The sequence below is a fragment of the Vicia villosa genome, unplaced genomic scaffold, assembly GCF_029867415.1.
Source record: "Vicia villosa cultivar HV-30 ecotype Madison, WI unplaced genomic scaffold, Vvil1.0 ctg.005681F_1_1, whole genome shotgun sequence".
Classification (NCBI taxonomy): Eukaryota; Viridiplantae; Streptophyta; class Magnoliopsida; order Fabales; family Fabaceae; genus Vicia; species Vicia villosa.
This window is the reverse complement of record NW_026706661.1, coordinates 79,622-85,926: the sequence shown is the minus strand read 5'-3', so window position 1 is coordinate 85,926 and position 6,305 is coordinate 79,622. Positions and strand designations below refer to the sequence as shown.

Genomic DNA, 6,305 nt, shown 5'->3' with positions numbered 1-6,305 from the left:
AGCAGTTTATGTTTCTTTCAAAAGCTTTTTCCTCTTAAGGAAATCAATCATGAAGACCATTTGACGATCAGGGCCTTATTACTGTTCACAAGGCTGAATAACCGGTAATTTCCCTAGCAAAGTCTCCAGGATCATTTTATCACTCGGCTGATAATTGATCATGTCTTCAAAACCACTATCACGAGGCTGGTAGTCGGTAACCCTTTTGTTCTGGTTATATTATTTAACATGTCTATCACAAGGCTGATAGTCGGTAATATTAACCGAACCTTTAAAACTCTTTTTACCTTGTCAAGTCTGTCACCATGCTGATAGTCGGTAATGCAGTTTCATACTTTCACCTTCGCATTATTAAACAAGTCTATCCCCATGCAGATAGTCGATAATGTCGATAGGTAAGCTTTTCTTACAAAGCTATCATTCCCCGGTGAAGCATACACTTGCTTTCCCGAAAAGACAAAACGGATTCTCTTCCTAAAACGGATTGAGACATCCTTCCCGATCTCTTTTCCCCAGCGGAGTCAGTTTTTGATATCCCCTCGGTAAAGATGTCCTTGCATCATTCGCAATTTTGGTATCTTAGGTCCAAAATTTGCGTCTTCTGATATTTAAGTCTCTTCCACCCTATCAAAACGAAGATTTTCAATCTTCATGTCTCAGGTTGAAGAAACTTAAATAGGGGCATCTGTCATACCCCAATTTTTGACCTAAGATACCACCTCATATCATTTGCATATGCATCATTTGCATCTCTAACAAATTGCATAGCTTGTGTTTGCTACTTGTGACTCAGCAGGGTTTAATCAAGAAACCACTCATCAGTACAAGTAACAATCAACTAGGGTTTTGTTCTCCCTTCATCTCAAATGAATCATCTTCATCAACAATCAACATTTGGTCCTCAGAGATTCATTTCAACAAGCTCAGCAGCTTTGAATCAATCAGATTAGGGTTTTGACTGAAGACAGTATACTCCTGACTTTTGCTCAGGATTTGACCTAATGACTTGGGACATGACCTCAAGACCCCAAGTACATCATTTTGGCCTAATCTATTGACTCAAGACATCTCCTACACAAGGATTGATCAACAGTGAAATTTCAAATCATCAGATTAGGGTTTTGAACTATCAGGGACTGAAATCAGGGATCACATTTGGGAAACCCTAAAAATCCCCAGGAAGTCAATCAAAGGTTTCAATCATTTTCAAATAATCCCTATGACAACATCCAATGGAAATTACATTTCAATTCAAGATCAACAGTCAACATTTCTTTGCAAGATAATTTCATGTTCGTGGATGTTTTCATTTTAAATGCGCCATTGCCATTTGTGTGATTCAAGAGATTTGTTTGGAATTTATTCCGCGACTCTTGGCTTATGGATTCATCATGGTGAAGAATTGATTATTTGAAAGTTGGTACAAATTTGAAACAATTCATGATGGCAAGAATGTGTTTCAAGACTTAAAGTTTCATGCTACTCCAAGGATTTCCCATCATTTTCTATATCAAAGGGAATTGAATTTTTAAATTCAAAGACCATTCAAGAATATTCAAAGCTTCATGCTTGAATAACAATTTCACTCAAGAATATTGGAATTTCATGATTGAATAATAATTTCATTCAAGTTCTAAAAGAAGTTCAAGCGTTTACATGGAACAAATGAATTACAAAGGAACTTTATCTAAAGTTCAAGAATTACAAAATTCCATTCATTTTCAAGAATGCAAAGTTCATACAATTTAAAGTTGGAATAAATTGGAATTACAAGAAAAAGAAAAGTAAAGCTTCAAAGACTTTCTTGAATTCTTCAATCTTCAAAGTCTTCATTCTTCAAAATTGAATTTCTTCATGCTTTCATCAAGAATGCTCATGTCACATGGAAAAAGAAACAAGAAGGGTGAGATTAGCAAAAAGTTCAACAAAATATTCAAAAGCCCAAATCAAGACAAAAAGGGGTGTATTTAGCAAAGAAATAATTCAAGACAAAAAGGAATCAAAGATATTTTTTCCCACTTGCATAAGAAATAATGTCATAAAGAATATTCTTATTCTTATGAGATTTTTGCAATGATTACAATTTGGATATCAAGTTTATTACCAAATGCCAAACACTCCCTTAACTTTTCCTATAAATAGAAGGCCTCACTTCATTGCAAATCACACCAAAGCAACCTTAACTACTTGCTTTTTCACTCCTCCCTTTTCTCTCATAATTTTCAAAGTTTCTTAGTTCCATAGTTGGAAAAGGGGTGAAGAAGTAGTTCATACCTTAGTAGAGAGCAACAACTTGAAGTTGCATCTTCAAGTCTCCCTAATATCCAAAAAAAGGTTTTGTTGCATCATCTTCATCAAAATAGATCCTACAACAACAAATTCAAAAGTTGTTACAATAAAAAAAAAATTTCAAAGATTGAGCAACTCAAAGTGTTCTTCAACAACACCACCCGAATTTCCAAAAAAAAAAAGAGATTCAAAACCATACCTCTAGTTGCAGCCCCGTATCAACGCATCAATCATCCTCATCATCCAACTTTCATCTTCATACCACCTTCAATCAACAAACTTTCTGCAGCAACAATTTTCAACAAAGAAATTCAGCAACACAACAACGATTCAGAAGCGGTTCAGAACAACACAACTACAATTCAACGGTTCAGACACTCAACAAAAATTCAGCAAAGCAACAATAATAACTTGCAGCCAGCGGGAAGAATTCGATACATACATCAATCAATTCAAAAATTCAGCCGCGACATCAATTAATTCAAAACAGCATCAACTCAGCGACAGTCGCGAATTCAAAAGCATAGCCATAGTTACAATTACTTGTATCAAAATTTCAGAAAGTAATCAAAGTCATACCTCGACGTAAAACCGGTAAAATCCTCCTTGCCGCAGGTAATTCGATTCCCCTTTCACTCTCAACCTTGCTGTTAATTATTGTTATACCTGTAAATTGCTCAAAACCGAAAGCAGAGAGTGTATAAATAATTGTTGCTATGTTCTGAAGGAGGAAAACAAAATTCATGTGTTGTTGGTAATATGAGTTTCAAAACCGGATTCATAGAAATCGTTTAAGAATTATACCTCTATCTGTCAAGATAGTTTGAATCTTGGTGAAGTTCTGTAGCAACCGAACCATTGTTGTCCACCGCGCGAGAGAGAGGAAAGACCGAGTTAAAGTTGTTGTTTACTGAGAATGAAAGTGAGCGGAGGTAGCCGAGAACGAGAGAGATATGTTGTTGCTGTCGTTGTTCCCTGAGAGAGAGAGCAGAGAGTGTTAGAGAGGGAGGCCGCGAGATGTTTGAGGGCTGTGTTGTTGTTGAGAGCATAAAGCAGAGAGAAGGATTCAGTTGTTGTTGTTTGTTCATAAACAGAAAAAATCGTGGAAAAATCATGATGGTGAGAAAGAGGCGCTGCCTCTTGTGTTGATTTAGGGTTCTCAAACCCAGCAACTTGTGATAAGAGCATGGGCGGATCCGGGTCACTCTGACCCGACCCGGTCCGGCCCAGCTTTCTTTCTTTTTTTTTTTTATTTACTCAGTCAGCTTTTGTTACATGTTGGGCCTGCACCTCCATACGAATTTCAAACCCTCTGGCCCAAATACTTAGTTGTTTTTTACTAACTATTTCTTTTAATTTTCTATAAGAAATTGTTTGCATAATAAAACTTAGTATTTTAATTTAAACATAGAATTGAGTTTTAATCCTTATTAAAAAAATGACAAAAATATGTCTTTTATATTAAAAGTTTTCTTTTAATATTTTCATATGTTTATAAGTGTGTTTTTTTTTATTCTTATTAAAACTCCAAAAAAATATATTAGATGCATATTTAAATTTTATGTTTCTAATTATTTTTCTTCTCATAAAAAACAACAAAAAAATATATTAGATGCATAATAGTTTTATGTTTTTTCTAATTATTTTCTTCTTTCATAAAAAATCACAAAAAAATATCTTTTATTAGAAGTAATTTTCATTTGAATTTGATATTTTCATAGTTTGTGTAGCTAATCATTTAAATTTTTAATTGATTACTGTTGCATATTACTTGAATTTTCTCACTTCATCCAAGACTTCGAGATTATTTCTCCGTTGTCTTTTGGATTTGTCTGTTTTGTTTGGTCTTCCATTTGCTGTAGGAGTTCTTAAACAATTACTGGATGATCAAAGAATGCTGTAAGCTGTGAGCTTATCCGACGTTTCTCTTTTGCTGGTGTGGATGCTTAATATCTGTTGAGATCCTAATTTATTCCAAGCACATCACCTAAGAATCACGGTAACACCTCAAACTCAGAAATCCATTTTCTCATTCTTCGAGGTAAGCCTAAAACTCCATAATTGCAAAAATGAATTACTTGTCTGTTTTCATCAATTCAACTTCATTTTCAAAAAAACTATTTTCACAACAGTAATCAATTCACTTTCAAATCATGCAACTCATTGTTTTTCAAAACAGTGGGGCCTCTCGAATATTAGAGAGTATAAGACCCACTCTTTTTCTTTTATACAGTTTTTCTTTGTACAGAAAACTCTTTCAAAACAATACTTTTCAAACTGTTTTCGAAACAACAAACGACGCGTCTGTAAATAAAACGATCAACCATGTTTTCAATATACCATGGGCCTCCATGTAGGTATAAGCCCCAAGCCCTTTTGTACATACCCACTCCAGTACATGAAATTAGGTATTTCATTGTACGCCTTTTGTACATATCTCAATCTGTTTTTTTTTAACTTTGAATAACAAACCAAAAATGAAGGTTTCTTTAAATCTTCCCAAAAATACCATGGGCCTCCATGTAGGTATAAGTCCCAAGCCCCTTTGTAAATACCTGTTTACATAGCTTTGAATAAACTCAAGTGGACTTCTCCCCGAGTGTAAGTCCCGAGCCCCTGTGTATACAAATGGATCATGCTCACAGGTATATTTCCTTCATAAACTCCATTATATACACACACTTTGTCATATATGTATAACTGTTCATATTTGTTCATGTACTTGTTCATATTTGTTCGTACTTGTTCATACTTGTGATTGTGTTATATACTTGTTCAACTTAGTACAACACTAGGTTCCCCATAGCCTCCTATTGGGCTTCGTGCAAAGAATCTCCCTAGTTTAGGTTAGGACATAGAGTATGGTTTCCCGGTGAAATCGCTCTAAGAGCTCAAACCAACTATACCATACCTCCCCTTGGGCTTTGTACAAACGAGTGACCCTCCCATAGCCTCCTCTTGGGCTTACAATGCAAGGACCCTGGATTGTCCCTCCCATAGCCTCCTCTTGGGCTTACAATGCAAGGACCCTCGGATAGCCTCCTCTTGGGCTTCGTACAAGGACCCACGGGCTTCTTATAAGCATCCCCCAATATCCAAAACCAAATACCCTAGGAGATTAGACATTTTTCATCTCTATGCTAGGAGTATCTCTTATATATCATCACAAACAATCAATCAATCAAACTTTTTGCCACAAGGTTGGCTAATCAATCAAACTTCTTTTTGCCACAAGGCTGGCTAATCAATCAAACCGTTTTGCCACCGTACTGGCTGATTAATCAAAGTTTTTGTCACAAGGCTGACTTCATTGAAACTTTTGCCACGAGGCTGGCTGATTAATCAAAACTTTTTGTCACAAGGCTGACTTCATTGAAAGTTTTTGCCACAAGGATGGTTAAACAAACAAAAATCAAACAGATGTATGTGATGATATAGATTAGATACATCTAGCATTTAGACGACATTTGTCTATTTTCCTTTGCTTCCACTAGCATAAGTGGGAACTACGATTGCTCTGACTTTCTCAACATCCCTTTGAGAATACGTAGGCACAAGGTCGATCCTTGGCGAGCAAAACAAAACACAAAAAAACCATTCAAACCTTAGCACCCGTAGACCCCGAGCTACAGATGCTCTGATTCCCTTTAAGGGATATGTATGCAGAGGATCGCGATGATCTTTGCGAGCATAATCAAACAAACACCTTAGGTCCCACCTATTTCACAACAGAACCTTCACCGTAGCATAGAATAAAAAACAATAAAGAACCCTGTAGAGTACTACAGATACGTTGGGTGCTAATACCTTCCCTTCGTATAACCAACCCTCTTACCCAAGATCTCCCCCCACTTTTAGGTTATTACAGCTTTTTTCCTTTTCCTCCTTTGGAAATAATAAAAAGTTTGGTCGAATAAAAGAAAAATCATTTGTTATGAGCACTCGAGCCCAAAGAAGGCATCAGGTGTCTCATCCCACAAAAAAGAGGAACAAAACGGTTTTTCGCCCGCGACAGG

At 36.1% G+C, this 6,305-nt stretch overlaps 1 long non-coding RNA gene across 1 annotated transcript; it reads right to left on the bottom strand.

Moving 5' to 3' along the window:
- Positions 1–1,451: 1,451 nt before the first annotated feature.
- LOC131642720 (uncharacterized) lies at positions 1,452–2,957 on the bottom strand. The gene is made up of 3 exons (XR_009295983.1): positions 2,869–2,957; positions 2,489–2,572; positions 1,452–2,366 (listed from the first exon to the last, which is right to left on the bottom strand). It is a non-coding gene; the product is annotated as an uncharacterized LOC131642720 (long non-coding RNA).
- Between the last annotated feature and the right edge of the window lie 3,348 nt (positions 2,958–6,305).